Source organism: Equus przewalskii, chromosome 22 (assembly GCF_037783145.1).
Source record: "Equus przewalskii isolate Varuska chromosome 22, EquPr2, whole genome shotgun sequence".
NCBI classification, from domain to species: Eukaryota; Metazoa; Chordata; class Mammalia; order Perissodactyla; family Equidae; genus Equus; species Equus przewalskii.
This window is the reverse complement of record NC_091852.1, coordinates 45,081,183-45,107,380: the sequence shown is the minus strand read 5'-3', so window position 1 is coordinate 45,107,380 and position 26,198 is coordinate 45,081,183. Positions and strand designations below refer to the sequence as shown.

The window sequence follows — 26,198 nt, the reverse complement described above, 5'->3', positions numbered from 1 at the left end:
CTAAACATCTTGAAGATGTATTTCCTTTGATTCAGAAATTTCACCCCTGTGCACAGTCTATTGAGATAAAAATACTTATTCGCAGCAGGTACAAGAATGTTTAGAGCACAATTGGACATAATTGTCAAATATCGGAAACAATCGACATGACCAATAGTATTAGAACGGGAAATCCATTGTGGGTATATAAATACAGCAGATCACAGATACAAGAACATTCGTGTATCTAAAAGACATCATTTTGAACAAAAAAGAGCAAGTAACAAAAGATTATACACTGTGTTTATATAAAGTTCTAAAAAAAGCAAAATGAAACTATGTTTAAACGTGGGATGAAACCCAGCACAGCCCTCGGCACCAAGAGAACGGAAACTCGCCACCCTGCAGGCCTCAGTTGGAGTCCAAAGCGGAGGTCTTTGGAGCTTAGAAGCTGGGGCTCCCTGGGCAGAGAGCCTCCAGCTTCCACTCAGGCACACACACACACACACACACACACGACACACACGCTTGCACAGGTACCATAAGGATACACACTCATACTCCTTCTGCCTCCATACTCACAGTACACGTGCACCCCTAAGTGTGCAAGCACATGGTACCCAGCCACCCTCCAGCTCTGCAGGCATCTACTCATTTGTAACACACGTTTTCATTGACAGCATATTTGCACATGCACACCCCTTACACCCACATGCACTAGCAGGTTATTTTTCAAACTGGTTTAGTATTTTTAAAAACGTATATGTGAGTAGCAAAATTATAAAGGAACTCAAGAAAATCATTTTAAATGAGTTAGGATAGCAGCTGCCTCTGGGGAGAAATGAGGGATCTGTGATTTGTAAGGTGTATCAGTCAGGGTCCCAAACCACGATAACAGAGCAGTAACGACCAATATGCAACTAGGATTGTGAAGAATGCGGTAGGTACACACGGAAGGACCACCTTGGAAGGGATTCAGACCTTGTTAAGAAAGCATAGTTGAAGCCCAAGGCACGAAATTCATTGAGTTGTACAGGCCAAACCTGGTTCAGAGCCACTGGACAAGCAGGAAACATCCCTCTGCGATGCAGGAGGGCCGAGGTTGGCGGGCAGACCCAGAGGGAGGGGGACATCACCACGTTGAGGATCCAGCATCAACCAGGCTGCACACACCTACAGACAATACTTTAGGAGAAAGACGCCAACGGCGGCACGTTGCAATCAGAGACGCCCCTTCCTCCTGCGAAGTCCCTCTAGCTCCCTCTACCGACGACGCTTAATATCGCGTTGGCAGCAAAGAAACAAAAATGCCTAAGGCTCCGTTATCAAACAGCAGATTTTAAAAAGGGGAGTTTGAAGGTAAGAGGCAATCAATTGATATTTGGCGCAGAAGAGATGGAGAGAGCCTTCTGAGATACGAGCGATTTTCTACTACTTCACTTGTGTGGAAGTTACACGAGTGTTCTCTTCACAACTGTTGTTAAACTGCACAAGTACTATGAACATTTCTGTATATTTCACAATGATATTGATTTTAAAAAGCAAATTAGCATGTACAACAGTTAGCTAACTTGAGTTGTACTCTTTCTCATGCTAACTACCCATAAAAGCTTTACTAAGCCACTTAATTTCTCCTCGTCTTGAATCCATCATTCTTAAAATGGAGATGGCAATACCTGCCCAGTTATATCAAAGGATTTTCATTTTTTAACAAAAGGAAAAATAGGAAAAAAGTAAGGTAATATGTACAATGTTTTGAGGGGCATGTGAAAATGTGAAATCAAATAATGTAAATTACTGATTTGCCAATCATTTTGAAAACTACAGTTTTTGAAAAAGGAAAGTGTTAGTCAAGGTTCTCCAGAGAAACAGAACCAATAAGATATATATATAATAATGTATTATATGGATATATAAAATAAGAAATTGGCTCACATAATTATGAAGGCTGAGGATTCCCACAATCTGTCTTCTTGAAACTGGATACCCAGGAAAGCCAGTGGTATCATTTCAGTCCAAGTCTGAAGGTCTGAGAATCGGCAAAACCAGCAGTGTAAACTCCACTTCCAGTGCAAAGGCCCGAGAACCAGGGGAGTTAATGATTTAAACCCCAGCTCAAGGGCAGAAGACCAACATCCCAGCTCATCCTGTCAGACAGAGAGCAAATTCTTCTCCGCTCTGCCTTTTTATTCTTTTCAGGCCCTCAACAGATTGCATGACGCCCGTGCACACTGGGGAGAGCAATCTGCTTTACTCAGTTCACAGATTCAAGCGTTACTCTTTTCCAGAAACATTCTCACAGACACACCCAGAAAAAATGTTTATCCACATGTCTGAGCACCCCATGATCCAGCCAAGTTGACTCATAAAATCAACTATCACAAAAAGCATATATTTATTTTTAAAGTGATATTACTACCAAAACATACCAAGAGCTAAAAAGTCGGTTATTCTTCTATTAATTGAGAATCAAGAGCATGCACACAGCTACTTACACAAAAAATAAATGTTTCTTCTCTTGTCTGAAGCATGTATTTTCCAAGTTGACAATGACATAAAGATTATTTAGTCCAATCTTTAATTTGTAAATATGGAAATGTGTATGCCAGAAACATTAAGGTTTTCAATTAGTGAAATCCAGGGTCAAAATTGCAATCCAATTCTCCCCACATACAAATCATGTTCGTCCCTCAGTTACACTTAGGATCGTAACAAGTCCCCTAAGGTTGCAGAAAATCTATGAGTATGAATGGAAGCAGCAGCTATGGTCTACTTCCTTTTTTACTCATTTGATTTCTCCTCTTCTGAGTGGGTTTGAAGCTGAGATTTATTACCAACTGGTAGCCTCTGGCGGTGTAAGAGGAAGATGAGCCTGCCATTGCAGAATAAAAAATGAAAAGTGTGATAAGATGTAATGAAGTGAAATAAAATCTCTGCTTAATGCCCAAATAAAACTGTCAGGGTTTGGGTGCTTCCGCCTGTTGGGCTGAGCTTAGAAGGGAGCAGGGGAGATGGTGCTGTGTTGAGTGAACATGTTCTTATTTCAGTTTCCGAAATCGCAGATCTCTGAGTTAATGCAAAAAATGAATGACAACTCAAGGTGCATCTGATTACGATATTTGATGTTGGTCACAATCCAGGCTAACGCAAATATTTAAAGCAAAGTTTGGGTCTGTCTTACAATTACTACATATTTAAATAATAAGTTCTGAACTAATTCTACTGTAGAGTTCGTGAATAGGTTACAAAATGCAACCACAGACAATAATTACTATATTCTTATTGTAAGTTGAATGTAGGTGTCGACACAAATATTCCATAACCAACCTATAAATCAAAATTGAGGTGAATTTATTATGAGCCAGAAGGGGGATTATAACCCAGGAAGGCCTTAGAAGGTGTTCGGAGCAGCATGGGTATCAGTAGAGTCTTATATCATTTTAGAACAAACTCACGTTAAACAAATCTAGGGTACATTTTCATCAAAATTTTAAAGAGGTGTTCAGTTGCATATTAGGAGCTCAACATGACTGTGATGTCAGAAAGGGACTAATCTGGGTGTTTCCACTAGGGTGTTACCAGTAGGGCGCAGGAGGAGAAGTATGCATTCTTATCTTCAGAGAGTACATTCTTTACTTTATTAGTTAAGCAGGAGTACAGTATATGTTTGGTAAGCCATAAGTCAGGCTTTTTAGTTCAAGCCGAATAAGTTTTGAATGGGAATAGTTACCCCGTATCCCTCAATATGTGAAAATCCCTTGTCATAGGCTACTTGAGGAACTGGGGTAGAAAAAGTCTTTCCTACTTAAAATCAGAAACCCTGAGTTCTCTGATAAGTCTTGACTTGTATAAGAGTAGAAATAGCTCTGAAATCCTCCATTACCTGTGGAATGCAAAATGCAGCCATTCAGCAGCTGGATGACAGTGATAAAGTGCAGACTAATGGTGTTCACCCTCTGCACTAACCCTGATGTACCTGGCCTTTTCAAAACAGGGAGGCTAATGTCTAACAAGTCATGTAAAAGTCAGAGTGAATGAACCTTAAAGTAAATGCAACATAACATCCTTTGCATTTCAGTTTTCCCTGAAATATCATCATTTTAAGTTCAGTGTCAAAGCCAAAAGGCAATGCTCTGGGTGAGTTTTGAAATGTGTGTTAACTTAACCAGAAAACAATCCAGTAAAGAGAAAGTTGAATCACTTGCTGTCACTTGGTAGTGTTAGCACTCAGTTTTTGCTTTGGTGATCAAGGTGCTGGAATTGGCTTCAACATACAGACTTTCACTGAATTTAGAACTAAATCATTTTCACCCCAAAGCTAAAACAGCAGTTTATGAAAATATACATTAGTTTCATCATAGAAAATACTGAAAATTAAAGATTTACTTTGTGAATACCTACTATGTACAGATGCTTTTGCATAAATTATAAATATATTCATATTTTTCTCATTTTACCAACATGGCAACTGAAGTACAGAAAAGTAAAAGAATTGTTCAAAGTCATGGATTCAGTAAGTGGTGGGTCATCATAAAACCCCAGATTTGTTCATGATTTCTTTGTTGTTTTAAATATTTAACACAACTCCTGGTGAAAAATTAGATATTCTGCTAATCACTATATTTAGAGCAGTGAAAAATGCTGCATAGTATATATGTTTGGTTGGCTAGTTTAACTGGTATGCATCTCCTGTAATAGAATATTGGGTCTTGGTCACAGTTCAAAGATTGAAGCGGGGGCAGGCGGGGGGCAGGGTGAGGGCCTAGTCATCAGAGATCGTACTAGAGAAGAGAGTGATCCAAAAAATGGCTGACAAGATTAGGAACCCAGAACTTAGATGAAGTCCAAGGTATACCACCCTAAGAAAATAAAATTAGGAGCAGAAGATTCGGACTTCAGAGAGGAAATAAAATGCTTCCTCAGCTCTGACTTAATCAGCCTATGGGTTTTATAGCTGTGATTTGTGTCTCTCCACTTCCTTCTTTTAGAGACGTCTTAAATATTTAAAGGCCTCATGCATTCTCCTTTAAAAAGAAACTTCAACAGAGAAAAGGCTAAGGCTTGATCTTTCAGTAATTGTAAGTTATGGTTTCTGGCCCATATTTTTTTACGGCTTTATGGAGATATGATTGACCAAAATTATATATATTTAAGGTGTACAGTGTGATGTATGACATATGTGTACATTGTGAAATGATTACCACAATCAAGCTAATTAACATACCCATCAACTCAGCTCAGTTTCCTTTTTGTGTGTCAGAACACTTAAGATCTAATCTCCTCACAAATTTCAAGCATACAATACAGTATAACTATAACTATAATCACCATGCTCTGCGTTAAACTCCCAGAAGGTCCTGTTCTCACAGAAAAGCCCGTCACTGAACAGCCTAGAGGACAGTCTGACTTAAACAAGCAGGATAAACCTTGAGGTTCCTAGTCCTGACTAGCAATGAGATTCAGTTATTAAACAAACAAGAAAAACTGGGAATACGAACTAAGACAGCAGTTGGTGTAATCTACAGTATAGATCAGCAGTGACCAACTAACGGTAGAATAAGATCATACAGGTTCAGAACACAGCCTTCAATTTAATTTCAGGATGAGCACTTCTTAGGAAGCTGCCTCCTTCTCACTACTTCTCTAATATGAAAAAAAAAACAAAATTACTTTCTCATTGGAATTATTTTGTACAATAAAATAGGTAGTCTGAGTTGTATGAATATGCACGTTTCTTTGGGATTCAGAGAAGTCAAATAGAATGAATATGTTTTCTTATCTGTTAAATGTCACTCTTTCTGGGTATTGGTGGTATTTTATTTTATTATAGTGTTTGGATATTTTAAAATGACCATTTATCTTTTTTTAAATTTATTATCTTAACCATTTTTTATAGGAATTTTATCGGGATTATAATGTTTCATAACATTGTGTAATTTGGGAGTGTACATTATTGTTCATCAATTCCTGAATATACTTCCTTGTGCTCACCCCCAGTAGTCTAATTTTTATCCATCACCATATGTATGTGCTCCTTTATCCCTTTTGCCCAGCCTCGAATCCCCTTCCGCTCTGGTAACCACTATTCAGTTCTCTTTATCCATGTGTTTGTTATCTTCCACATATGAGTGAAATCAAGCAGTACTTGTCTTTCTCTGTCTGGCTCATTTTGCTTAACATCATACCCTCAAGGTCCATCCATGTTTTTGCAAATGGGACAATTTTTGTCTTTTTTATGGCTGAGGAGTATTCCATTGCACATATATACCACATCTTTATCCATTCATCTATAGTAGGGTACTTGGGTTGCTTCCACATCTTGGCTGTTGTGACTAATACTACAATGAACAAAGGGGTGTATAAATCTCTCTGGATCATTGATTTGAAGTTCTTTGGATAAACAATGAGTAGTGGGAGAGCTGAATCATATGGTATTTCTATTTTTAATTTTTTGAGAAATCTCCATACTGTTTTCCATAGTTGCTCTACCAGTTTGCACTCCCACCAGCAGTGTATGAGGGTTCCCTTTTCTCTACATCCTATCCAACATCATTTATCATTTTTTTAAAGATATGTTTTTAAAAACTATTCTTATTGTTAAATATAACTTTTAATATCTTTATTTTCCTTAAATTGGTTCTCATGTGGAAAAAAAGGCTGATTAAGGATATAAATAACTATGAGTCAAGGGAATGAGTATTTCTCTCCCACATGGACCATTGAGGAGGGTAAGGCACTCCAGATCTGAATTGAAAACGTACCCAGTTTTGTCATGGCAATAAATTATCATTCCTGGAAGGTCCTAACATCACCATAACGTTGTTTGTAATGTTTCCTAACCCAGGCCAATGCTCTTTTTCTTTAGAATCACAGATACTGATATGAAGGAAATGTTTCTGGTTATATCATGATACACAAGTACATGTTCAAAGGTGGTCTTGTTTGGTTGAGGAGGGTTTGAATTATTCTATTTAGTTTAGTTTGGTTTAGTTTAGCTTGTTTTCAGCTGAAGAGAAGGAAAATGTATAGATGCCCTTCCAAATCTGCACAAGGAAAAAAATCCAGAGAGATAAGAAGTGCCTGTCAAATGCAGGTCTGAGGGATTGGAGTAAAGCCCCAGCCCCTACCCAGCACATTTTCGTCTGCTTTGACAGTGAGAAGGATCACACAGTTACACACAGGGTTGTTGATACCTCTTCAAGAAATAAAAGCAAACTTGTTCTTTCTGTCTTCAGTTAATCATTTTCTGTTTGATGCATAGGTTTCCAAACACAGACAAGTCCACTGAGAGTCTGTTTCTACAGGTTATTTTCTGAAGTGAGAAGGATTTTGAGTCCAGCCTCTCTTTGGTAGAAAATTAGTCTTTCAAAGTTCAAAACCAAGCTGTAGCACAAAGTATCATTATATAAACATTTTCTTGAAACAAAATTATTTCCAAATACATTCTTTATAACTATCATGTGTTGAGTTCTTACTCTGTGCTAATTGTCCTGCATGTATTACTTCATTTAATATTATAAACATATAAAAACCTATAAATAGATAATTACTAATACTCTTATCTTGATATTACAGATGAGGAAACCAGAGCATAGAAAAGTTATTTGCTCAACGTCAAATAGCTGCTAAGTCACAGAGTTAGACTGTGAACCCAGCTTTACCTGACTCCTGACCTTCCTCTCTCCATGTTTGTTTTCTACGTCTCTCAATCAAGAAGAATGGCCATGGATGTCAGTACAAGAAAACAATCCGGACAATATCTGAAAGATAATTAAGGGATTGGAGCAATAGTTTAGTTATCTCCATTAATCAGTAGTGTCAGAAAAATTAAAGTGATGGCTGTCTGGAATTCTTAGGAAATGATGTCTATATAATTGTATAAAGTTCAGTCACTTTTAGAGATTTAAGCAATTTTAAGTTCAAACCATGTTCTCCATTCTTTGTATATTAAGGTGATTTTTACCTATTATAAAAAGCTGTAGGCTAGGCTGGAATGAAGTTTTACCCATCTAAATTTTTAGAGAAATAAATGGAATCTAAGCAATGAAACATAGTTACATTGGCTGGCATTCTGACTTTCTTCTGCTTTGGCCCTTTGGTACATCAAGCTTCTGCTTCCACCCTGGATTCCAGTAAAGAGAGTATCTGCACCTCCTCTGCACTTGTCTCTTCTTCCCTCCCTGATTCTGCCTTATAACTCCAGGGAACTAGAATCAGACATTATCCCCACAGGAACCTTTGAACATTCCAGATTATCCATAGTTTTCTCAGTATGTATTAATAGTAGAGAGCAGCTAAAGAGTCACGTAAATCTCTTTATATTTCCAATAAATGTTCAAATATCAGGCCAATAGTAATTCATGTCCCTATTGAAGATATTATAAACACATGCCAGTGCTAGTGACAGCAAACCTCTTAATGTCAAGTTCGTATGCCTGATGTGCAGTAAATCAATCACTGAGACATCTGTGCTTAGAGATGGAGAAAGGTTTATTACAATTGGCCAAAACAAGAAGGTGGGAGGATGGATTCTCCCAAATTTGCCTTAACAAGAGCAGGCAACGGGGGTGGGGGTGGTTTGTAGAGCTAAGTGGCTTGGCAGGAGGAGCTTAGGAGAAACAAAGGGTCACAGCAAAGGGAAAAAAAAGGGAAACAAAGTGAAAACAGCAATTTGATAAGATTAACTTATTTTCATCTAAGTTTGTGTTGGGAACAAGGTCAAAAGGCAATCATGTTCTTATTGAACATCTATAGTAACCCTCAAGTACCTGGCTTCACTAGGACATCAGTAAATCTTCATTTAAATTCTCTAAAAGGCATAGCGAATTAGCATGGGCAGACATGTTATATTTTGAAAATGTAATGGATCTCAAGTTCACAGACTTGGATTGATCATAATCCAATTGGCCCATTTGTGACTTCCTTTATGTATGTGTGTATTTACTACATTTATGTGACTGGATTGCTTGTTTGTTTACATTGATGTAATAAACATTTGTAAACATACCACCCAAGATGAAGGCCAGATTCTTTTTCTTTGTCAATTTTATTGAGGTACAATTTATAGAGAATAAAATACACCCATTGTAAGTATAGAGTTAAATGAATTTTGACAAATGTATAGACTTGGCTAACCCCTACCACAATCTAGACAGAATACCTCCATCATCTCAAAAAGCTGCCTGGTGCTCCTTTCCAAGTCAATACACCTCCAGCTCCAGCCCCAGGCAACCACTTATCTGCTTTCTTTCACTATAGTTTAGACTCTTTAAGAGTTTCATGTAAATGGAATCATGTCAGAGGTACTTATTTTCTGATTTATTTTCTTCATCCAAATTCTTTTGAGATCCAGTCATGTTGCAGGTATCAGTGGTTCATTTCTTTTTATTTGTAAGTAGTATTTCATTACATGGATGCACTACAGATTATTTGCCTGCTGGTGGACATTTGTGTTGTTTCCACTCTTTGGCTACTCTGGATAAAATTGCTGTGAATATTCACCAACAAGTCTTTGCACATATTTTTTCGTTGCTCTTGGGTAAATATCTGGAAGTGACACTGTTGGGCTGCATGGAAGTGCATTTTTTTTTAGATAGTACAGTGTGATGATTTAATATATGTTTACATTGTGAAATAATTACCACAATCAAGTTAATTAACACATCCATCACTTCATATAGTAGCTATCATTTTTGTGTGTGTGGTGACAATACTTCATATCTATTCCTTCAGCAAATTTAAAGTCCACGATGCAGTATAATTAACTATAGTCACCATGCTATGCATTAGATCCCCAGAAATTGTTTATCTTATAACTGAAAGTTTTTACCCTTTAACCAAAGTCTCCCCATTTTCCCCAACCCCCAGTCCCTGGCAATGACCATTCCATTCTCTAGTTATATGACGTTGACTTTGGTAGACTCCACATTAAGTGAGACCATACAGGATTTGTCTTTCTGTTTCTTACTTCACTTAGCATAATGTACCCCAGATTCATCCATGTTGTTGCAAATGGCAGGTTTTCCTTCTCTTTATGACTGAATAATATTCCATTGTGTGTATGTGTATATATATATATAAATAAGTATATATAAACACACTTTATTTATCCATTTGTCTGTCAACAGACATTTAGATTATTTCCATATCTTGGCTTTTGAGAATGATGCTGCCATGAACATGAGGATGCAGATATCTTTGCAAGATAACTGATTTTATTTCCTTGGATATATACCTAGAAGTAGGATTGCTGGGTCATATGGCAGTTCTATTTTTTGTTTCTGAGGAACTTCCATATTACTTTCCATAATGGATGTGCCAATTTACATTCCCACCAAAAGTGCACAAAGGTTCACTTTTTTGCACACCCTCATCAACTCTTGTTGTCTCTTGTCTTTTTTATAAAAGCCATCCTAACAGGTGTGCAAGGATATCTCACTGTGGATTCGATTTGCATTTCCCTGATGACTAGAGATGTTGAGCACTTTTTCATATACCTGTTGGACATTTGTATGTCTTCTTTGGATAAATGTCTGTAAAATTTCCTTTGTCTACTTTCTAATTGAATTATTTGTGTCTTTTCGCTATTGATTTATGTAAGTTCCTTATATATTTTGGATATTAACCCCATATCAGATGTCTAATTTGAAAATATTTTCTCACATTCCACAGGTTGCCTTTTCATTTTGTTGATCATTTTCTTTGCTGTACAGAAGATTTTTAGTTTGCTGTAAACTTTGCGTTTGGAGTCAGATCCAAAAAATTGTTCCCAAAACCAATTTCAGGGAGATTTTTCCCTACATTTTCTTTAAGGAGTTCTACAATTTCAGGTCTTACATTTATGTTTTTAATCCATTTTTTACTAGTAATATATTGTTTCCCACATATTATTACATATAGCTATAATTCATTCATTTTGACTGTTGTTTCATATTTCATTGTGTAAATAAACAATTTCTTGTGTGCTTATTCATATCAGTTGTTAAGACTTTTATAAGCTGTAATAGTAGACACAGTATATAGCTGGCATAGGGATAGATATCTTGATTTACATTGCCCTGACAATGGGTGAGGTCAAACATTTTCTAATCTCTTTACTAGCCATATGCATTTCTTCAGCTGTGAAATGCCTTTTCATGTCTTGTGTCCCACTGTTTCCCACTTTTGGTGCTTTATCTACTAATTTGTGGGAGTTCTTTAACTGTCTTGATAAAATTTATTTTTTTGCTGTGTTTAATGCTGATAACTTTGTCTCATTTATCACATGTTTTCACTTAGGTTTATTTTTCAATGAACCGAATTTCTTAATTTTAATATTGTCAAATATTGTCAATAATTTTTGTGCCTAAAATATGCTCACCAATATGCTCACTAAGATGTTCACAGTTTTGTTTTTAATATTCAAATCCTTAATCTAGCTGGAGATGATTTTATTTTTCTGGATAACCAGTTTTCCAGTTTCATTTATTGCATCCTGATGTACCTGATGTATTGCATCTCTGATGTACCTGAAGTTCTGTGAATGCATGAGTCTAGTCTTCATTCTCTGTTCTATTCCTTTGGCCGGTTTTCTATCCCTATGCCAGCTATATACTGTCTTTACTTTTATAGCTTATAAAAAGTCCCAATAACTGATATGAATAAACACACAAATTGTTTATTTACACAATGAAATATGAAACAATCAAAATGAATGAATTTTAGCTATATGTAATAATATGTAGGAAACAATATATTATTAGTGAAAAATTCCTTAATTACTGCATATAGCATGACATACTTTTCAATAAAGTTAAAAACAACTGAAAAATATACTTACTATGGATACATATAACAGCAACAAAAAATTATATAAAAAGAAAATTACAAAACTGCTCTTCTTCAGGCTTATGATTAGGAAATCCATAAAAATAATTTGCCACGTTAAGATACTAAAAGAGAAAAGAAATATGTTTATTTCAAATAGGTGTGAGAAAATTGTGTGATAAAATGCAACCGAAATTCATGATTTAAAAGAAAACTTTCAGTAATTCAGGAATAGATGAGAAGATCATTAATCTGATAAAAGTATCTTTGAAAACAAAAAGGCAGAGACCGCTGGGCCTCTGTCCATCCTCCAAGAACCACTCCAGACACAAAATATTCATGATGGATAAAAATAAGCCGGAACCGAAGCCAAACTGACCAAGCAGGCTCAGCAATATGATGACACGGCAGCCTGCAAGAAGTCTATAACTGAGCAAGGAGCTGAATTAGCCAATGACGAGAATCATCTTCTCTCAGTTACTTATAAAAAATGTAAGAAGTTGTAGGTCATTTTGGAGAGCCACCTCAAGTATTGAGCTAAAGAGAGAAGACGCTGAGAAAAAGCAACAGATGACTCATGACAACAGAAGGAAAATTGAGATCAAGCTTAGAGCACACCTGCAATGATGTACAATCTCTTTTGGAAAAGATATCAATCCCAATGCTTCACAAGCAGAGAGCAAAATCTTCCATCTGAAAACGAAAAGAGACTAATATCGTTACATGGCTGAGGTTGCTGCTGGTGAGGACAAGAAAGGGATTGTGGATGGGTCACCAAAAGCATACAAAGAAGCTTTTGAAATTAGCAAAAAAGAAATGCAATGGACTCATCCTATTAGATTGGGTCTGGTCCTTAGTTCCCTGTGTTCTATTATGAGATCTGAACTCCTCTGAGAAAGCCTGCTCTCTTGCAAAGACAGCTTTTGATGAAACCATTACTGAATTTGATACATTAAGCGAAGGGTCATACAAAGACGGCACCCTAATAGGCAATGACTGAGAGGCAACTTGACATTGTGGACATGGGATACCCAAGGAGACAAAGCAGAAGCAGGAGAAAGAGGGGAAAATTAACCAGCCTCCCAACTTTTGCCTGCCTCATTTTAAAATGTACATAGTAGAACATTTGTCATCCAGGCTGTCCCACAGATAGTTTTTTGTTTATGATTTGTGACAGGTTTATGTTACTTCTCTCTGAATTTCTATCTTTCTCATATGGTTTTTATGTTTAATATTAGGGGAGCAGAGATAGTTAACAATTAGAGAGTTATCTGTTTTCATTTTGAGGTGCTCAATATGGGGATGTGGAGTTTTTCCACAAATTATAAATGTTTGGCATAGCACTTTTGGTACATCGTGCTTCACAAGGGCCAGTGTTAAAACAGCTTCCATGTCTAAGCAAAGAAAACTGCCTGGTAGGGGGACAAGGAGGAATTGGTTCTAGTCAGAGGTGAAGTTACTGTGGGTCCTTTAAGGTGTGGAGCCAAGGGCTGCAGCAGAAACAGATGCCTCGATGGTATTACCTATCAAACCAAGTGTCTCAGTGGAATGCACAATCTCATTGTGCACACTTTGACTACAGCTACAGAAGTGTTCCTTGAGAGAAACTTTGCTCTGTATAAGAGCAGTAATGGTTCATACTCCACAATTTGTAAAGTTGCCTGTTGTTTACTTTCATTATTTTTGATACACTTATTTGTATCCAAATATTTTAGGCAACCTTAGAACAAACACACAAGCAAAGATGAGGTGAAAATGAATTTCCTGATACCCATTACTTCATATATGTCAATCACAGCAGTAAAACAAACAAAATATGAGTTTGACTTTTTTTAGATTTGTTTTTTACATTTTTGTGTTGTACCTACACAACTGTGAAAATGGTTAACAGAAATAACTTGAGGTGATGGATAGGTTTGTTTAATTCCTGATGAAATTTTTAGTACCAACTTAAGCATAATTAAGAACATGTGTATTAAGCTGATATAAGTGGAATAAAAGTTTTATGAGTCTTTTTTTTTAAAAAGAAAAGATTATCCGCTATCATTCCTTTATTCACATTTACTTTACATTACAGCCAGTGTAAGAAGATGAACAATTAGAGATATGAGGATTAACGAGGAGGGAGCAAAACTCTTTCTTTACAGATGATGTTACCATTTATACAGAAAACTCAAAATAATCTACAAGTTACTAGAAAGCAAGGAAGTTTTGTCAAAATAGCTGGATAATGGTTAGTATACAAAAGCTAAGTGCATTCCATACACCTTCAACAAGTAAGAGGGATGTGTAATGGAAGATTTTTTTTATAATGGTATTAGAAAATATCTAACATCTTAGAGATAATTTTAGTAAAGCCAAGCAGGTCTTTTACTGTGAAAAATATACAAATTTATTAATAAATCTCAAAGAATATCCTACAAAACTAGAGAGAGACACTATAGTCGCTAGGAAGACAAATGGATCTCTAGATTCAATGCAACTTTAATAAATATCTGAGATTTTTTCAGAGAACTTGATATATTTATTCCAACATTTAGTTGGAAAAGTAATGTGCCAAGAATAGTCAGAGCATGCATGTTCCCCTGGGGATATTTACTACTTGTCAGGCAAAGACAATCTGGCTCTAGGCCAGATTCTCATTTGTGTCAAGCCTTGTGAGTTCAAGGATAGTGGAAATGGATGCACCCCAGGGTAAAGAGCCTCGAGCACCAGAAACCCCATCAAAAGAGTCTTCAGGTCAAGACTTTACCCTCAACCACCAGAGAGAAGCAGCCTTAGGATGAGTCTTGCACACAACAACTCAGATGTGAGAAAAAATCAATTTATTTTCAATGACTGGTCTCATCTTCATTCTGGAGCTCCCACTCTCATTTAGTAGTGAAAAAGAACATTTAAATCTCCATTCAAGGTAACTTAATCTTTTCCATTTAAAACACATCACAGCTGTGTGTAAACATGTTTTCTCTTCCATCCACCCACGGTAAGAAATACTTTTTTTCCTCATTGTGACCTAGTACGACAGAAGTATGAATATGTATTTGTGTGTTATATAGATATGGAGATAGAGATTTACTATTGATATAAAACTGAACTTCAAATTACATGAAACAAGACTTCGTGGGATACACTTGTATTTTTCTATTTTATGCTATTTTTAACTCACAAATTGATTTCAAGATGCACCAATAGATATGGCCAGTAGTTTAAAAGACACTGATGTAAAAACAATGATATACAGCAATTTATTTTAATCTCAACTGACTCTAGATTTTCTCTCTCCCTTTTTCTTACCTTTTTCTGTCCTGGAATAAATTCAAATTATCAAGATGTAGGAACAGAGAGAGGTGACTGCTAAGCCTCCTTACAATATTACAAGGCTATAATTGAGAAGCAAGGTATTACCCCTAAACTTATCAGGTTGTTTCTACCTGTCCCTCCTCAAACTTTAACCCCAAGGAATGGTGGGGGATAGATTAGTTAAGGTACTGTGTCTAACCTCTTGGCTCTCTCTCTCTCATTCCCTCTCTCCCAATTTCTTCCCCCAGCATGAATACAGCATTCTATTTCCCATTCTTTTCTGGTAGCAATGGCCCTTAAGTCTTATCGTTTATCCTCTCCTGGTAGCATTTGTTCTTCCCATGCTGAGCCAACATGTCCCGGCCTCAAGACTTAGTCATCATTGCAGAAGAAAAATATCGATAAGGAAAAAATACTGTAATATCTCAAAATGTTATCCCATTACTTAGGAAACCAATTTCTCGTGATACATTTTATAGCTGCTTATGATATGCTATTATTCAGGAGTGTTATAGCTGAAAGTCACCAAACAACTCCAACCCTTTCCTTTTCTAATGAGCAGACTGGGACCCCCAAAGAGAGTGGGTCTCCCAAGTCCGCTCCACTGCTTCTCTACTGCTGCTTCTCCCCTCCGTTGCATTCCAATTTTCTAAGGAGTGTGCCCAGATATGTGTCTTTTCGGCCAATCAGAGGCAAAACAATAAATAGATAAAAGTAAATCTAATATGACCGGTCTTCCCACGTAAAACTCTCCTTGTCCTTTCTCTTGCTTTCCCATCTCTACCGGCGACCTGTGCCCTCAACCTCCAACCAACACTTTACTGACCATCACGTTGCCTTCAACACTTTACACGACAGAAAGTTACTACTAAGAAGTTAACAGAATCTTATAATATGATACAGCACTCCTCAAACTAGAATGTTTTTGTCAACACCTTGTATCCTAAACATTCAAGTTAAATATTCAGGCCAGGCTCAAAACTGAAGGCAGTGCTAAAAAATTTACGGAGGCACAGAGATTTTTACATCAATTTTCTAGTCATATTCACTTTTCTAATGTGATATATTAACATGGCAGATTCATCATAGCTGATTCTAACACAATAGGACGTTTCATTATATACTTAATTAGGATATTAATTAAATCGATATTGTCCCAATTAAAACAATATTATTCTTGAAATATGAGAAAAAAGTTTATTTAAATGAGTATACCTGATTTTGAAATAATAGAAAGTACTCCAAATGCTTATAAATTATTTTTAAGTTAATATAATATCAATAAAGAAGAAATTAAGTGGATTTGATTTTAAAATAATTATACTAATAAACAAAACCTCTCTGCCCTCTTAAACATCAACATGTTTCAGAGATAATTGTTTTGAGAAGGGTTGTGTGTTAATTAGAGAATTAGAGCATATTAAACATGGTGCCTTATAAACATGTTTCCATTTTTCCTTTTCTCACTTTGTCGCGTTAATATGATAACAACCAGAAGTAGTCACATGAAAGCTGAGTCTAAAAGCCAAAGTCAAATTAGGCTAAGCCAATCAAATATATCCCTAATTTTAAAAAATCTGATTTGGGCTGCCTTGTATTTAAAAATAGGAGTTAAAAACACATGCCGATTGCTTGTTCGCCTATTGCCCTTCTCTTTCCATCATTAGAAGTCAGGGCCAGTCACTGTGATTTGGTGATTGCTCTTCTGAAAGTTGCAGGGGATAAAAGCACTTGACCTACATTTTCCTTTAGGCTCTTCCTTCTGTAACCTGAAAGAAAAAAATCAGAGTTCACAGTGAGAATAGTAATCTTTCCTGCACCACCTACACCTTCATTTTCAGGGATCTGCAATCAACTGTGACAGCATTTGAAGACACTAATCAGTCAGGCTCTGAGATTATTGATCCCAGAAAAAAGTGCATGAATGATTTCCTTTCCATTTCTTCATGTCTGTGGGTAGCTCCAAATAGAAAACTCTGTAACATCAATGAGTCAAAACCTCCTACAAATCTATGTGTTAAGTCATAATACATAAAAAAGGAAAAGGTGTGATGGAATTTGAGTGATACGGTTAACATTTATGTTTGCCTTTGAGAGGGGTTCTGCTTCAAGGCATACTATGCGCAACTGCTCTTTCCTATGAAGGAGATGGATGGTGGGGGGGATTTGGCTACAAACAATTGCCCAGTTCTCTTCTGGTTAGACCCTTTGATATGTCATAGTTTGAGCTCTAAGAGAACCAGCCTTAGCTCTACAGAGACAACAGGAATTCATATCTGATCATGTGTGCAAGAATAATGTGCACAGATCAGTATAAACTACGGAGAATCTTTCTTGCTCCTTCCATATAAGTCTCCTGAGGAGACAACCTCAGGATGTCACGTACACCATCTTGCATGCTAAAAGCCAAGTTTAATTTCAAATGTCACATCCCCATGAGCAGCTCATAATGTGTTATCCACATGTCTTATTTATCTGTGTAGTCTCGGTCCTTAGTATAATGCCTGCCACATAGAAATGGCACTAAAATTTGGGCTAAACTGAACAAAGAGGCGCTCTCACAGGCTATTGAGTCATGAAGAGTTAAAAAATCACAAATATTTCTGCATTACAAAATGCCATCCAATCAATGAAGTTATATTTATAAAACTCAACATAAAAATTCTTGACCCCAGTATCTTCCCTAAGGGGAGAGTTGGTTATGATTTTTGAGATACTTAAAAGTAAATATCAAATATGAAACAATAATATACAATATCCAAGACTGAAGCCTAAAACAGAAAGATAGGAAACCACATGGAAATTCATAAAGTCCACTGTTTTAAGTCGATTTATTTTTGGTTCTTTGACTTTTTCTCTGCACAAAATCTGTGTTCCATTTGGTAGGGCCATTACCTATCCTTGAGGTAGGAACTTCACAGTTTCCTTCAAAGAAATATTATCTCTAGGCACACCTAGTGCTTGGCTTGCCAAGATGGTTGACCTAATATTAAGAGTCTGGTGAATTACACTCACAGTGTATTCAGCCGTATAATTCTCTGCACCATCAGGGAAGAAAAATAAATGTTTTCAGAACAGATTTTCAAAAAGTAGCTTTCTTCAATCTAGCATAGTTTTAGCCAGCACAGTTTTGAAATAAAAGGTTATAGGAGGCTTCAGAATTTCCTTTACTAAGGTCCTTTGAGTTAAAATAGTTTTTCATCTGTCTGTCTTTATACAAAGATGAAGAGGAAAGGTAATAGTTCCTATAGAGAACTTTCTTCTACCTCTGCGGTAGACATGAAGTTGCACCACCCAGATTCCCGTTCAAGGTAACTTATCGCTCAGATATAGAGAATGCAGTTGGCAGCCAGTTTCCAGCTGTCAGCTCCTTCGGGGTCTGCTTCAGCTGCAGTGAGCCACTTCAGTCTCCTGTGGAACAACTCAGACAGGCACTGCTCCCTCCAAGGCTCCCCGCTGGGTTAGCCAAGGATTTTGTGGGTCCTGCATCACAGTTCCTCCCTCCGTCTAACACAGTTTCTTCCTCCTTCCTTTCAAAAGTATTGATTAGTAATAATCTTGCACTGTGTATTGTCTTCGCATCAACTTCACAGGAAACTAAACTGAGGTAGTGGATACCAGGACTAGTCCAAGATCATAGGTGATAGGATGGAGTTGTGGATTACTCACTGTCCTGTTAGATGATAACCCCATCACTGGTAGTGGTGGGAGGGGGCACAAATTGTCCTTGACACAAGGTGGCAGTTCAGTTGTTAATACCTTTACCAGAAATGAATTGGGATGGTGTACCAGGAGAAGGGGATGTGTTAATGAGTTTGAGTATTGGATGATTATTTCTAACGAGCATTGATGCATGATGGAAGGATAAAGAACAGCTGAGGATGAGTAATAGGCAATTGAAAAAACAAGTGTGAAAAACAGATGGTCTCCTTGGTTTCACTAAAGAAGCTTTCATCTATTATAGCAGAAGGGCAGAGAAAGCTGAGGATGAAGCCCATGGTTTAATTGTCTGAGTGACTTAACTCCAAGGAAAATTAAATGCCAGACCAAGCAAGTCTGTTATTCCAAGTTCAGGGCCTTGGTTGGGAAAATTCAAGACTTGGACATCCAGTTGGATGCCCCCAGATGAAATGAAGATATCTCAGTGGAGACCCCTATCCCTATATATTTTGACTTGCCAGCCTCCTCCAAATTTCTGAACCTGAAAAAGTATCTTGTCTCTCCATAAACAGCCTCCCTCAAGCACACAAACAAACAATATCTCCTAGCCCCATGGAGGAAGAAAATACAGATGTTTCTATCTTAAAAAGCAATGTCACCTTCTCAGGATTTGACCTCACCTCTCCTCTTGGCCACTCTGCCCATAACTTGGGTTAAGTTATGATGTAATCTTCCTAGGGCATTGCTAGGCCTGATACAAGAGAAAGGAGATTACATCCACAGTAGTTGCAAGACCTAGCCAGCACATAATGGCAGGATCCAAGGAAGAAAAGACAGGAACAGATTCTGAAGGTGCTTGATAAAAGTTATTAGAACATAGAATTGGGAAGGAAAGAATTTGGAGGTGCACTCATGACACACTGGATTTAGCACTCTGGCAAGGAGTAGGTGCAGCAGGCTTGCTGCTAGGATGATACTTAGAAGCATAGAAAAAGTGATGCCTGTATTGAAGGAAGTTGGAAGGACAGAATTGCAATGGTGAATGGTGAAGGAAGGGATTAAATGTTCACCAGGGAAGAACTAAATAAACACCTGACACTGGCAGTGGTTTCTGTCAACAGCCACCTCAAAGTAGGCATGATAGGCATATAAGTGAAGTGGCCATAGTGGCAGATATAGAAGCTCCATTCGGGTTGCTGTAACAAAATACCATGGACTAGGTAGCTTATAAATAACAGAAATTTATTTCTCACAGTTCTAGAGGCTGAAAGTCTGAGAGCTGGGTGCCAGCATGATCAGATGAGGGCCCTCTTCTGGGTTGCAGACTTCTCATTGTATTTTCACAGGGTGAGCTAGCACTCTGGGCCTCTTTTATAAGGGCACAAATCCCATTCACAAGGGCTCCACCCTCAGAATCTAATCACCTCCCAAGGTCTCACTTCCTAATATCATCACTTTGGGTGTTAGGTTTTCAACATAAGAATTTTGGGGGACACAATCATTCAGACCAGAGCAGAAGCTGTGCATAGACCCAACAACATGGACTTCTAATTACCAAAGCTGATCTATTGCTACAACCTACTGTTCAGTCTACTGGCAATAGAAAACAACTCTTAGCTCCCAATATGGCACCATTTTTCAAGGAGACCAATAGGGCTCCTTCCGTACTGGAAGGTCCAGACATTTGTTCTCGTAGAATAGATCCCTATTCTGGGTACAGGTTTTCCTTATTTGTTCGCAGAACTTAGCACAACTGTGTGAGATCTTAGGGAGTATTTTTCTATTGGCATGGAATCCCACAGCCTCACACCAGACCAGGGGAAAATTTTACAGCAAATGAAGTGTGAGCATGGGCTCATGATTATAGGACCCACTGGATGTATCACTTACTGAACTATCCAGAAGCGGCTGGCTGGACAGGGCATTGGAATGGCTGTGCCGGTACAGATGAAGCACAAGCTCAGAGGCATTATTGTGTAAGAAGGGAGCATCTTCTTCCAGAATGCATTGAAAGAAAGAATTTTGTATGGTACCGTGTCACCAAATAGGATGAATATATAAGTCCAGAATGGTAGAAGTAGGAGTGGTCTCACTTAACGTTTACTCCTGATGATCCCCTGGGGGGCTTTGTGCTTTCTGAACCTGCAATTTGCGCTCTACTTTAAACTGGATAGCAGGTTAACGATTCTGCTCTGCGAAGGGCGTGCACTTTCCCCAGCAATACAAGAGCTTCAGTAGATTACAAACTATAGCTGCTTGGATTCAGCCAATGCATTTATTTCTACCTCAGTCTGAAAAGGAGCACACATTTTGAGCTCTCTGTTCCCGAGGAGCACCACTTTCTCTTCAGGAAGAGAAGCGCACAGAAATCCTAGAGGCGCTGCTCTCTTGATGTGTATGGAGAAGTGGATTTGAGCAGCGCCAGTGAGGACTATGGCGGACACGCGGATGAACTATCGAAATGCCTTTTCAAGGGAGGACTTGCTGCCCAGCAGTAGGAAGTGCAATCGGTCGACAACCTCCACCTATCTTCTCCGTCAGGGTCTGCCTCAGCCGCAGAGAGCCGTCTGAGGTCACACCGTTTTCCTGAGTAGCCATCTGGTAGCTGAGCTAGGTGGCCATGTAAAGGCCCAGCAATTCTTACTCAATATGGGACAATTCTGACGGCACTGCTCAGAGTTCTCCATCAGTTTGGCCAGGGCTTTGTCAGACCTGGTTCACAATTCAGCTACCTCCTTTGCCCACTCCTGCTTCCTCTCCCTTCTTTCACAGGTATTGATAACCTAATAAACACCTAGTACCGAAACTCTATCTCAGCTTCCACTTAGGGAGACTCAACCTTCAAAACTTCCCACTGCAAATCCTCCATTTCTGATTCTTAATATCTTCATTTCCGTATTTCCTAACTCAGCATTTCCCAAAGTATCTTCCTAGGAAATAAGATCCCATCAAGATATTAACTTTTATTCTACCATAGTAGAAATGATCAAATAAGTCGATAAATGCTGGGTAAGACTAAGTGAAATGAGTTTTCTTACTGCAGGACCAGAGCGTCTGACCTGCAAAGGAACTTAATCACAAAAAAGTATTTTCCATCTTGTGAATCCCTAGGACATCAATCCTCCACCCATTGCCAGTGATAATCTCTCTAGAAAATAAGCAGTCATGTGGTGATTTTTGTCTTCTATTTTTTCAGGAGCAGAAATAAGAATTCATAAGTACCATAAATCATCCAACTGAAAATTAAAAACATCATTTGTAACAAGAGTTATAAGGCTACTTTACGGCAGCTATGACTCTCACCCTTTGGAAACCGAACAGAGAGAATCAATGAGCATAAAGGAAGCTTGAAGGACACTTAAATGTTTAGTTTTTCATAATTTTTTTTCTCATTTATCTTCATTAATATTATTAGATAATTTCTTTTAAAAGATGTGATTAGATATCCAATCAAATCTAATACAATCAAAGCTTTTAAAATCACATCTTGTTTCAGAATATGAGTAACAATTTTTCAGTGGAAGATTACTACTTTGCATACACTCTTTAAAAATTATGGAGATTAGAGAATTCATACATATTATTTCTTTGCCCAGATGAAGCCTGTCTTTCCTTTAGCTTTGAAAGAACTTATAGATGGAAATTTTCACACTTTGTTCAAAAATGTCCAGCCTTGTATATACATTTTGCTGTCAAAATAGTCTTTAGTTGACTAAATGATTAGTCTAAGCCAACCACATTTCCCTTGCTCCTCTACATTTAGAAAAGGACATGTAACCAAAGATAGGACAATGAGATGTGAGAGAAGTTTTCTGTGAGACTTCTGGGAAATCAGTCTTTTCTACTCTGAAGAAGACGCACACACAAAAAATGGACACTTCCTTCCAACAGACACTGCCAATTCTAGATATCATGCCAGAAAGGTCTAGAGCTGTCTTTTTACCAGGCTGAGTATGAAGTCAAGACGAGGAGGGTAGAGCCAAAAGAAGCTGAACCACAGCCTCCATATTCCGCACCTCCCTTGATTCCATCTCACACCTACACTTCCTCTTATGTGAGATAAAACTTACTCTTACTAAGACTGTTTGCACTGGGATTTTCAGTTACATGAAATGTAAAGCATCTTTGCTTATAGGATATCTCCAATTCCTCTAGAAAAAAACCTTAATGACCAACGACAAGTTAATTTGCCCTTATAAAAACTGGTATATTCCATTATAAAGAATAGAATTACTGAATTGTGAGATAGACATACTATATAAATTAATGATTACGAAGTACAGCTTTTATTAGAAGTAATCAAACTTGAATAAGTGACCCAATGTTGTTGTTCTTCCCCTACAGAAAAAAGAAAATGCGTATATTGATTAAGACAAGAGAGTAAATTTAGGATACATTATTGTTAGTCAGGTTGTAGGTGCACCACTTCACCCTGTGTGCCCTCTCCCCACCCCCCCACTCCCCTGGTAACCACCAATCAGTTCTCTTTGTCCATATGTTACCTTCGACCTATGAGTGGAGAGGATATTTTTATTTTTAAGAAGTCCTTGCTGAGGTCCTAAAGTATGCTCTTGTTTTGTTGTATTTATTTACTTTTAGGTGGTAAGGTATGATAATTCACCTGGTCATTTCACAAATTATGGATGATTGGAAACTGGTGATTCTTCATTGACGATGACGGCAGAATAGAGATTTTGGAGCCAACAATACTACGCCTGCTCGAAGCTGGCTTTCTAACACAGTTCGGCATTCCTGAAACCTGGCTCTTAATTGTAATTCCAGAATATTTTCAAGAAAGTGCTGGAGTCCAGCTCCAGCAGAGTCCAGGTTTCCTGAGGGATGGACGGTGTCGGCGAATGAGAGGCAGTGAGACTGGAAGTGAGGTTTCCAAGTCTGATTTATTCAAAACATTCAAGCACTTATATGGGGTCCAGGTCACGCGTTTATGATTTCGTGGAATTGTGTCAGTACATAATTTTGGCAAACAAAATGGGTACATAAGCATATCTTGTTATAATATTAGCACAGTATGTCTATGAGAAGCAAGCAACCTTTGTTAATTATAGATATTGACCTTTTCTATATGTCTACTAGCCGTCTAGATGTCTAAGACTGATTGCAAAACGGGGTGCAACGTCTAGATTCAGTTCCCCATGGGTCGAATGGCCCTAAGCCTCTATCTTTATTCCTGTAATAAGGAAAGCAGAAGTATTGCAAAGTATAAGGGGACCAAGTATACACAGGCCCCCAGCTCCGTCTGATGGAAAGCCACACAGGCACAGTGCTTGGGGTTTCTCTTTGACCATTAACTATTTTATAGGGTTCCCAATCCTCATCATAATCCCAGTTCCTCCGTGTCAATATATTATGATATTTTTCTGCAACTTTATCAGGATCATGAGTTGTCTTAGGAAGGGGTAGTTTTTGTATGCCTCTGCTCCTGGGTGAGTGCCACCATTTACCTCCTGTCCTAACAGGCCTAGGATAACACCTACCTCCTAGAAGGACCTGAGGAGGGAATGTTCTCTTTTGAGGCTGATTATTAGAAGTCTTCCTCCTGGAGGGCTGTCCAAGCTCCCCCACCGCCTTTCCAGGAGGGGGTCAGAATGTTTTTTCCCTTCAGGCTGTTGCTCCCCTGAACCTTTCCTAGAAGGCCAGGTTACATCAACTTTTTTCCCCTGCTTGGAGAGATTTTCCCCAAGATATCCCCATGTACAGAAAAAGAACAGCAAGAGCAATATTGCTAAGATCAGTAGCATGAGTAGGATCAGGAGCGGCCTCCCGCCATCTTCTGAGGGTCCGCCGTGTGTTCCCTCATCTCTCTCCCGGACCGTTGTCCTTGGGTAGAGGCTTAGCTGACTGGTGGGCGGCTCCCGGCAAGAAAGAAAATTCATGATAAAAGACAGAGAGAGAAAAGGCGTATATAAAATGTACTTCTCCAAATGGAAGAATGTAACTTAACATTGACCTAGAATACATTTAACTTAGCCTTTTTATAATGGATTAAAATAAAGAGTGTAGATGTTGAAATCTTCAAATTAGCAGATGGCTGTACCTTCTTCGAGTAATGAAAGGTCAGACTGACTGGTGAAAGTTCTCAAGAGACTGTATGCATAGCCAGAACATAGCAGGTGAATTGCATTGTGGTAGAGATAGTTCAAGGTAATGAATTAAAACAAAAGTAAACCAAAATTTACTTAGGGTAAAATGGCCTTAATTTACGTATTGAAGACACAGGAAATAGATTCTACTATTAAGATTTGGCAATGCTTCTTGAAGAATAGACTGTGGAACCACAGCAATCACTGAGGCTGACACGAATCTAAAAGGCTACAGCCTCAGTGAAAAAAACCTACTGGAATCCGTCAGCAGTCAGGCAAGTGCAATTAGCTTTGTAAAGGAGCCAATGAGACATTCAAACAAGATATCTCCAAAATCATGATGATGACCACAGATGTCTTGGAGATAATTCTACACATCCAGCTGCTGTGTGAAGACAAGAATGTTCCCTATGCGTTTATATGCTCCAAACAGCTCTGAGGTGGGCCTCCGGCCTCTCTAGGATGATCAGAGCATGCTCTGTCACCATCAATAAGGACAACTTTGCAGCTGAATCAACAGATCCATTCCATCAGCAGTTCATTGAGAAGCTCTTGGTCTAAGTGCGGAGCCATGATAAAGAAATTCTCCATGCTTTCCTCAGCCAACTCTTATTGGCCTCCTGGATGCAGAAGTACATTGTGCAAAAGTACAGAGGGCATACTGTAGTATTTGTTAGCTTGTATATGCCATCTAAAGTGTGAGTCCCTTGAAAGTAAACACCCTCAACTTTGTATCCCTTGTCCCTAGCATACAGAAGTATTCTACAGATGGTAAATTAATCAGAGATTTTCTTTGCCCTCCACTGGATGTGGATCATTTGAGGAGGAAGAGTGCGTTCTGTAAGGTTATTGCTTATATGTCCAGGTAATCAGTTACTAATGAATATCCTTACTGTTTTTCAATGTTGACATAATTTCACACTCTTTTCTTCTGGGGATGGTGGCAGCACACAGAACAAGCATGTGCAGAATTGCGGAGGAGGCCTGGGCTAGTGAGACACAGAAATGCTCGACGTAGGCCCTGAGAGAAGGGTGGGATCTAGCAGGAGAGGTAGGGGCAAAGGCCCATAGGTCTCTGTGAAGGTGTCAGTTGAAGCCTGTTAGAGCATTCTGGGAAATTCATGGAGAACCAGATGGAGAGCTCAGTGGAAATTACTAAATCTGAAGAAATATCTAGTAGGTGAGGATTGTCTTCGGTGGATATTTTGTCCTGAGAGCTTCAACCCATTCTTGCACTAATGTGCCGTTCATTTTTGAGAGCAATCTAATAAAATAGATATTCATATTCCAATTTAAAAGAGTACAGGAAATAAAAAATATATATATTCTATGTTTTTATCCAAATTAGGACTC

At 38.1% G+C, this 26,198-nt stretch overlaps 1 pseudogene; it reads left to right on the top strand.

Moving 5' to 3' along the window:
• Positions 1-4,440: 4,440 nt before the first annotated feature.
• Positions 4,441-13,081, top strand: LOC103555330 (14-3-3 protein zeta/delta pseudogene; annotated as a pseudogene).
• Positions 13,082-26,198: the final 13,117 nt, after the last annotated feature.